The sequence below is a fragment of the Salmo salar genome, chromosome ssa25 (assembly GCF_905237065.1).
Source record: "Salmo salar chromosome ssa25, Ssal_v3.1, whole genome shotgun sequence".
Classification (NCBI taxonomy): domain Eukaryota; kingdom Metazoa; phylum Chordata; class Actinopteri; order Salmoniformes; family Salmonidae; genus Salmo; species Salmo salar.
The window spans coordinates 17987462-17997562 of NC_059466.1; positions in this window are offsets into that span (position 1 = coordinate 17987462).

Here is a 10101-nt window from a genome sequence, read left to right on the forward strand (position 1 = left end):
TGCGATGCGGTCAATTTCTCCTGTACTTTGAGCCAGGAGAGGTTGACATTCATGTTATTGATATTGGCCCTCCCTGTACATGGAAGGGTCAGCCATGCTGTTCTGGGCCGACTGTAAATTGCCTATGTTTTTCTTTGTGATACTTGAGCATATAACTGGGTACTAGTCCAAGTGTGATAAAACTAGGGTCTGTAGGACTTGTTTGGTTGATTGGGATGTCAAGAAACCAGAGCAGTGCTTTATCAAGGACAGACCTCTCCTCATTTTAGCTACCGTTGCATCAATATGTTTTGACCAGGTCAGTTTACAATCTAGGATTACACCAAGAAGTTTAGTCTCCTCAACTTGCTCAATTACCACATTATGCATTACAATATTTAGATGAGGTTTAGGGTTTAGCAAATTATTTGTCCCAAACACAATGCTTTTTGTTTTTTATATATTTAGGACTAAGTTTATTACTTCACACCCATTCTGAAACTGACTGCAGCTCTTTGTTCAGTTTTTTTTATTTTGTTAAGTGATTTTTTTGCAGGGATAGATTGTGTAAGGAAAAACCATTACATCATATACTGCAGCTCTCTGATCCAGTCTGCTTTTAAAGGATTAGGTCCTCTTTACACTACACTACTTTGACGACACAAACTAGGTCCAGGGGAGATACTTGTGTAGTGTAAAGAGACGGATCTAGATTCAAATCTCTCTTTAAGAGATGTCTCCAACACTACCTCCGGAGGTAGTGTGGTAGATGTCTGCACCAAATACCCCCCGCTGAGTGGTGCCGTGTATGGACAAAGGCTCTCCCACACCACATGTCCCTGCCAGAATTACCTTCATTACCGTAATACCAGAAGACTGCATTTTTGCTCTATTAGCCAAATTGAAAATGACAGGCTTTTAAAATATCCACACATCTGTGAATCATTGCAGTATGTGCAATATGGTTTAGATGAGAAGCTCTTGTATAGTTTGAATTGCTATCCTTATTTTGTTTGTCTGTATACTATGGTATTTACGGTATGCTAATAGCTACACTCACACATGAAGCAGGAATGTGGCTTTAGTCACACCACATCCAAGGCTAGTGTAAACAGAAAAGTAGCAAATCTGATGTAGAAGAGAGATAGAACTCACTAGACATATTTTACTAATGTAAAACGTACCCAATTGTCATACTTGAGTAAAAGTAAAGATACCTTTAATGTAAAATGACTCAAGTCAAGTGAAAGTCACCCAGTAGAATACTACTTGAGTAAAAGTTCAAAACTATTTGGTTTTAAATATACTTACTTAAGTACCAAAAGTAAATGTAATTGCTAAAACATACTTAAGTATCAAAAGTAAAAGTATAAATCATTTCAAATCCCTTGTATTAAGCAAAAAAGATGGCACCATTTTCTTGTTTTTTAATTTACGGATAGCCAAGGGTACACTCCAACACTCAGACATAATTTACAAACGAGGCATTTGTGCTTATTGAGTTCGCCAGATCAGAGGCAATAGGGATGACCAGGGATGTTATCTTGATAAGTGTGTGCACTGGACCATTTTCCAGTCCTGCTAAGCATTCAAAATGTAACAAGATACCCCAAAAAACGACTTAAGTACTTTACACCACTGCCTATAGTTCTGCCTTATCTCCATCCCAGAATCCCAGATAGACAGAGGTCAGGGTTACAGACAGGCAAACACCACTAAATGCTCACAAGGTCTCTGTGCGTAGAGGGAAAGGGGGAGGTGACCCAACAGTGGTGTCATGGTTTCTCCTGAGGCATTGGTGATCCATCGTCCAGCCTCACCCTGTAAAATAATGTTTATAGAAGCACCCTCTCTGGCCCTGACCAGCCAGGCTGACTTACTACATGTTGGTTAATCATCCAGCCAGTTCAAAGAGCACTGCTGTGATCCTATAGAGCAGTGGTTCTTAAACTGTGGGTCGGGGTCCAGGTGGGTCGCCGGATGGCATTTTCTGTGCATAGAAAACAATTAAAAAACTTTTTAGAAATATAATTTTTGGGATGGAAAAACACTTTCAGTGTAAACTTAAATGATTAATACAAATATAAAGTATATACTGTATAAAAGATAATGGACAAACAGGTTTTAAGAAATGTTTGCAAATTAAGTAAAAAGAAAAAACAGAAATACCTTATTTATTTAACTATTCAGACCTTTTGCTATGAGGCTCAAAATTGTACTCAGGTGCATCCTGTTTTCATCTATTATCCTTGAGACATTTCTTCAACTATATTGGAGTCCACCTGTGGTAAATTCAATTGATTGGACATAATTTGGAAAGGCTGTGTGCCTTTCATCAAGAAAATGACAGTGGTGTCCACCAGGATATTCAGCATGTAACCCTAAAGCAACTCTTCCCCTCTTCCTGACAATAGAGCATTGGTGAAGGATCATAAACTGTGTAAAAACTGTAAAAACAGCCACATTTGCTGGGTCCATATCTAGTGTGGCTGGGAACGTTTTTGCTTTGCTTCTTCTCCACTGCAGTATATTTATGGAGGCTAGGACTGGAAATATATTTTGCACATTAACTGGTTGGATAGCCAGCCAGTCATGAAAATGGCTGCTAAGTAAAGTTACTACTAGTAGCTAGCCAATATTGACAAGACAAAACCAAAAAGAGGAATATTTGTCAAGTGTCATGATTCATGCATGCTATGTATACCTAACTAGGCAAGGCAGAAGCAGTACCACTCCTCATCAGCATAAATCCCAAAATATTTATGAGAAAACAACATCACCACCTTGTGCATTTCAATGACCCGGGCCAGCTAGTTGTCGTCGATGACAGATCAGGTTTGAATAACCTAAATGTGTTTTATGGTTGGGAAGGCCTGCACGGCCGAAAGTGAGTGATCAAGCTACTGCTAGCTATTGAGCATTTTGAACGTTACAACTTTCAAGCAACCCAAAGACAGCAAATTATCTAGCTAGTTAACTATTTTTGAATCAGGCATTAGTTTCATAGCCCATCTAGTTAAGTTTGCAAGCTAGCTTTATCCTGCGTGCATAATACTTTTTGCTTTGTTTGTCGATCTGTAATGCTAGCTAGCTAGCTATGCAGTTCCAACCTGCCTAGCTGCCCATCCAACCAGCTAGCAATAGGCAGCTATCTAGACAAATATTTATTGTACAAGAGATTCTTCAAGTCGAAGTTGGATATTATCAGTGCTGTAGTAAAGGATCTATTATACATCCAGTTAAGATGGCATGAAATATGATTATATAGCATGTTAATTTCAAGCAAAACACATGTAAGTGAATGGGTTATCCAACGTTCTGAAGGTTTCTTTACCCTTCCAGGTCTTTGCTAAGCTAAACAACGGACCTCACGTCATTGATGACACAAACCTGTCTTCAATAAGCCCTTTATTTTACTCTGCATCTCTGCCTTCATCTTGAGAAAGGATGATATACAGTGAGTGGACATGATGCAATCCATGACATCATAATCACTCACTGTAAGTCCTCTGGGATTGTTTGGTTAAGTTTATTATGAATCACAGTTGGTTTATGACTTTTAATTGATTATGTAAGTATTTTATTTTCCTGGATTTAATCCTGGCTTGTATAGTAAGTTTAGTTGCTAGTTGCTATGACTCATTGGTGCATATGCAGTACACTAGCTCAGGCTGGCCTTTCGTTTACCCGTGAGGTTAACTTTAGGGGGGAAACTGTTTCATCGCCAACAGCCAACTGCACAAGATTTAGGGGAGATAAAATGTATATGGATTTGGTTTAGCAGCGATTTGCTTTGGCATTTAAGGGTTGATAAGGTAGAGAAATCAGTCAGTCACAGCTGTTGTCTTCTGGACCAAGAAGTATCCACTGGCTCTTAGTCATGCTTCTGGTAAGTGTGCAGTCCTCTCATGAGAATAGAGGGTTGGGAAATTGGCACAAGAATCACTGTCCCATATGGTTATGATCCTCCACCATTGCTCTCTTGTCAGGAAGCGGGGAAGAGTTGCTTTAGAGGTTACATGCTGAATATCTTGGTGGACACCACTGTCATTTTCTTGATGAAAGGTACTAATCTACGTCAGAAGTATTGTCATTATGGTCATCTGACTCACTCTGTTCTCAAAATCCGTTGTGAGTAATGGAAATGAGGAGGGAAGTACAGTAGCCAGTGCTTCAATCAACATGAGAAGAGATGCAGACAAAAATCACACGCATCGAAGAGAAAAATAGACGTGACTCTCGCTGACAATTAAAAGCTGATGGTTTTATTTTTATTTAGACTAGGGACTGGAGGCCATTTTCCTCCCCAAAGCCAAAGCCTGCTGTCTGCTGGTGTCTAGTCTGGTGAAATGATGTCTAGTCTGTCTAGTGAAATGAGGGGGTGATAAATACCCTCCACTCCTCTGGGGACACGCTACATTCACTTCAGGAGGCACAGAGGCATGATCTCATTCTCAAAGTAAATTATTGATGTGAAAATTGATTATTTGAAACTGGCCTAATGGCTTTTGAGGAAATGGCAGTAATCTGACCAATTTCACATAATTTATGTTAACAGAACTCCTGTCACATGACTAATGAGGAAAGGATGTCCATGTGATGTATAAAACAATATCTCTGTCCAGTCTATATGGTGTTGTTAGTGTCCTTTTACTATTATATTCATACCACAAATGGACCATTTTAAATGTTCTTCCAAATTATTGTGATGTACATTGATGATGTCACAACTGCATCTGATCTTTTCATTGGTTGCTGACTGACTTCCAATTTCTTTAATGGTTGCCAGTGTTGTTAACCCTGGGACACCCCCAGCATGGCAATATCAGGGATTATGGGAGTAGTAGGGATATTTCCGGTTCAAAGTCAGGGGGAACACATTCATAAAGCCCACGCTTGAATTATTGAATGAGCTCTGCTCCATGAATCATTGAGAAATTTCATGAGAACTCCCCCATTTTCCCCCCGACCCACTCTGCCAGAAGCTTCCTCTACCCTACCCACCCAGCTGTGAGATGGGCCTTAAATGCCGGCGGCTGAGAGTTTAAATTATTCAACTACTAGAGATGCCTCTGATGCTATCTGGAAAACAACAACAGAGGAACACATGGAGATTCCTGCCAATGGAAACCAACTGATGGAAGTCGGTGAAAGCCCCCACCAAAGTTCTGTCGTTGTACTGTTCCTATGCCTTTAATGCTACACAAGACCAGAGGCTTGTGGGAGGAGCTATAGGAGGACGAGCTCATTGTAATGGCTGGAATGGAATCAATGGAATGGTATCAAACACATGGAAACAACATTTTATTCCAGCCATTACAATGAGCCCATCCTGCTATAGCTCCTCCCACCAGCCTCCTCTGCATTAGACCTACTCCATAATCCAGTCCTGTTTTTTTTATCTGTTTTTTATCTGTTCTCCACAAATCTATGTCATCATCATGTGAATCTACCATCCAGCTATGCAATCGTTGTATTGACAGGGTAGAAGGGAACTGGACTGAAACCCTAATACGTAGAGGTCAACAGCTTTGAGCAGGATATTGTCTGTCTGTGCCAGATACCTGACTCTCTGTGGACACAAAGTCTTAGCCCTCCACTCTTATATTAGCCAGAGACAAAGCTCCTTGTTCTCCAGTCCTTGAAGAGGTGATGGACGGGGAGGTTCTGTTTTCAGCTAGAATAACTGTGCTAGCTTCCATACTCTTCAGGCAGGACTGTGCTATTTGCTAAGGGAACTAAGAGGACCATTGCTTTTACTCTGACTGTAACAATCCTCTCTCTCTGTCAGTCTCTCGTTCACTATTTCCTTCTTGGTTGCAAGTGCATACTTGCATACTTGCATACAAACACACACTCATGTAGGGCGACTAAACCATATGCATGTGGTCAGTCAGGCTTTTTCAGCAGGACTTTATCAGACCTCCATGACCTCTCTTTCCTCTTTCCCACCAGGTTCGAAAAATGAAAAGTGGCATAAGCCTTACATCTCCAATAATGGAGAATGATTTGCACCACAGCTACAAAATAAATATTTGGTCAGTCATGCATAGTTCCCATGGTATGTTATCAGCTGTGTGTAACACTGAATGACCTTGTACCACCTGCCTGTTTACCATATCTTAGTTTATTTTCCCTGTTAGCCATGTGGCCATACTGCAAGAGATCAGACTTGTTTGATTTGCATAATGGCTTTCATTGCTGTGTGGTAACACATTTTATTTTGTTCAAATAATGGTCAAAAATACAAACTAATACTTTAAACCTATACCTTCTCTAAAAGCAACATGTCAAATCAAAGAAAATCAAATTGTATTTGTCACATGTGAAATGCTTACTTACAAGCCCTTAACCAACAATGCAGTTTTAAGAAAAATACCTAAAAGAAAATAATTAAAATAACAAATAATTAAAGAACAGCAGTAAATAACAATAGCGAGGCTATATACAGGGGGTACTGGTACAGAGTCAATGTGTGGGGGCACTGGTTAGTTGAGGTAAATTAGGTAATATATACATGTGGGTAGAGTTATTAAAGTGACTTATGCATAGATAATAACAGAGTAAAAGAGAGGGCGGGGGGTGGCAATGCAAGTAGTCTGGGTAGTCATTTGATTAGATGTGCATTCGTCTTATGGCTTGGGGTTGAAGCTGTTTAGAAGCCTCTTGGACCTAAACCTGGCACTTCGATACCGATTTCCGTGCGGTAGTAGAGAGAACAGTCTATGACAAGGGTGGCTGGAGTCTTTGACAATTTTGTGGGCCTTCTTCTGACACCACCTGGTATAGAGGTCCTGGATGGCAGGAAGCTTAGCCTCAATGATGTACTGGGCCGTATGCACTACCCTCTGCAGTGCCTTGCGGTTGGAGGATGAGCAGTTGCCATACTGGGCAGTGATGCTAACAGTCAGGATGCTCTCGTTGGTGCAGCGGTAGAACTTTTTGAGGATCTGAGGACCCATGCCAATTTTTTTCAGTCTCCTGAGGGGGATAGGTTTTGTCATGTAGTCCACAATCATCTCCTTAGTCTTGATCACGTTGAGGGAGAGGTTGTTGTCCTGGCACCACAAGGCCAGGTCTCTGACCTCCTCCATTAATTCTGTCTCATCGTTGTTGGTGATCAGGCCTACCACTGTTGTGTCATTGGCAAACTTAATGATGGTGTTGGAGTCATGCATGGCCATGCAGTCATGAGTGAAAAGGGAGTACAGGAAGGGACTGAGCACGCACTCCTGAGGAGACTGTTAATGATCAGCATGGCAGATATGTTGTTACCTACCATTACCACCTGGGGGCGGACTGTCAGGAAGTCCAGGATCCAGTTGCAGAGGGAAGTGTTTAGTCACAGGGTCCTTAGCTTACTGACGAGCTTTGAGGGCACTATGACGTTGAATGCTGAGCTGTAGTCAATGAATAGCATTCTCCCATAGGTGTTCCTTTTGTCCAGGTGTGAAAGGGCAGTGTGGAGTGCAATAAAGATTGCATCATCTGTGGATCTGTTGGGGCTGTATGCAAATTGGAGTGGGTCTAGGGTTTTTGGGATAATGGTGTTGATGTGAGCCATGACCAGCCTTTCAAAGGACTTCATGGCTACAGACGTGAGTGCTACGGGTCGGAAATCATTTAGGTAGGTTACCTTAGTGTTCTTGGGCAAAGGGACCATGGTGGTCTGCTTGAAACATGTTGGTATTACAGACTCAGACAGGGAGAGATTGAAAATGTCAGTGAAGACACTTGCCAGTTGGTCAGCACATGCTCTGAGTACACGTCCTGGTAATCCGTCTGGCCCTGCGGCCTTGTGAATGTTGACCTGTTTAAAGGTCTTACTCACATCGGCTGCGGAGAACATGATCACACACTTGTCCGGAACAGCTGGTGCTCTCATGCATATTTCAGTATTACTTGTCTCGAGGCGTGCATAGAAGTAGTTTAGCTCATCTGGTAGGCTCGTGTCACTGGGCAGCTCTCGGCTGTGCTTCCCTTTGTAGTCTGTAATAGTTTGCAAGCCCTGCCACATCCGACGAGCGTCGGAGCCCGTGTAGTATGATTCCATCTTAGTCCTGTATTGACGCTTTGCCTGTTTGATTGTTCGTCGGAGGGCATAGCGGGATTTCTTATAAGCTTATGGGTTAGAGTCCCGCTCCTTGAAAGCGCAGCTCTACCCTTTAGCCCAGTGCGGATTATGCCTGTAATCCATGGCTTCTGGTTGGGGTATGTACGTACAGTCACCAGGGGCAACGTCATCGATGCACTTATTGATGAAGCCAGTGACTGATGTGGTGTACTCCTCAATGCCATTGGAAGAATCTCAGAACATATTCCAGTCTGTGCTCGAAAAACAATCCTGTAGCTTAGCATCTTCTTCATCAGACCACTTTTTTATAGACCGAGTCACTGGTGCTTCCTGCTTTAATTTGTGCTTGTAAGCTGGAATCAAGAGGATAGAATTATGGTCAGATTTGCCATATGGAGGGCAAATGAGAGCTTTGTACGCGTCTCTGTGTGTGGAGTAAAATTGGTCTAAAGTGTTTTTCCCTTTGGTTGCACATTTAACATGCTGATAGAAATGAGGGAAAGCAGATTTAAGTTTCCCTGCTGTTTGCTTATGGCGGTATACAGCTCACTGAGTGCGGTCTTAGTGCCAACATCGGTCTGTGGTGGTATGTAGACAGCTACGAAAAATACAGATGAAAACTCTAAGTAGATAGTGTGGTCTACAGCTTTTTGGTTGGACACTTACCCAGTAAAGGGCCAAAGTGCATATAACAATAAGGTTAGATAATTGCCTGGAACGAGCTTGAGTCTAGCTTCTAGACACTTTCCCAGGCTTTCTTCCTCTGTCTCAGAAACATATGCTGTGTAAAGTAAGCCCTCTGAAGGCTTGACTAATTCTGAAGCACTGAGGGAGGGCTACCTTTACAGAGCCTGTGCAAACATCTCCTACATAGAGGGAGCCTCATTCAGCCATTGTGCTTGACGGGACAGGTGGAACTACCGCCTTTGTTTCCACAGCAAAGAGCTCGGGACTAAATCACAATGGCTGATCCTGGGCTGAAATGCCATCCGTCAGGAGGAGTACATTGCCCTGTTGGATTTTTACCAGTTGGGGAGATTTGGGTGAGGGAGTGGAGGTATTGGTAGGTCTTTAGCCAGGTAGTAACTTGAGAGAGAATGAGTGAGGAAAGGAGAGAGGGAGGGAGGAAGGGAGTGGGGGAGGGAGGGAGTGAGAGAGAGAGAGAGAGAGAGAGAGAGAGAGAGAGAGGGTGAGAGACACACAAAGAGATATATACAGGGAGACAGGGAAAGAGAGGTACCTCTCCCTTGGGATAGAATGGCTGGGTATGGGGCTATGTGAGAGGGAAGGATGAGAGGCAGTCTATAGTTGCAGTTAGTCCCAGCAGCTCCTGTATGGTGGTGGGTAGTGGTGGAGGTCAGGGGTATAGGGAGACCTCAACACAAAGGGCCTGTTGTCTGCTCTCATTTCAGCAGAGGTTTCCCAGGATGACATTGCTATTCAGAGCCATACCCCTGATAAGAGCCCACCTTACCCTCCTCCACCCTCCCTTTGTGGGGTGAGAGCAGAGGGGTCAGGGGAGGGGGCCGGAGAGGTCCCCAGATGGAGAACGTAAATCCAGAACCTGTCCAAACCATCAGGCTGTGAATGGAGGCATGGAGATGGAGCCCCCTGTTAACTGAGATCAAGCCTGGCCTATAAAACAACTTCCCCTCTGGGCTTACAAAAGTCCCAGGGTACAACAATCTAACACTGATGATGTCCTACTTAAACTGTGCTAAATGAACACCACCAGGGACTGGTTTCCTTTTTTATGTGATTTAAAAATTCTGACCTTCAGAGTTATAATGCTGCTTTTACACCCAACTTCCTATATTATTGATCACACCATTGGTGGCTGCTGAGGGGAGGACGGATCATAATAATGGCTGAATCGGAGCAAATGGAATGTCGTCAAACACATGGAAACCATTTGTTCGATGTATTTGTTATCATTCCACCAATTCCGCTCCAGACATTACCACAAGCCCGTCCTTCCCAATTAAGGTGCCACCAAGGGGTTTCCAAACAGTTTGAACGTTGAGTCATATTATTTTGTGTGTTTCCTG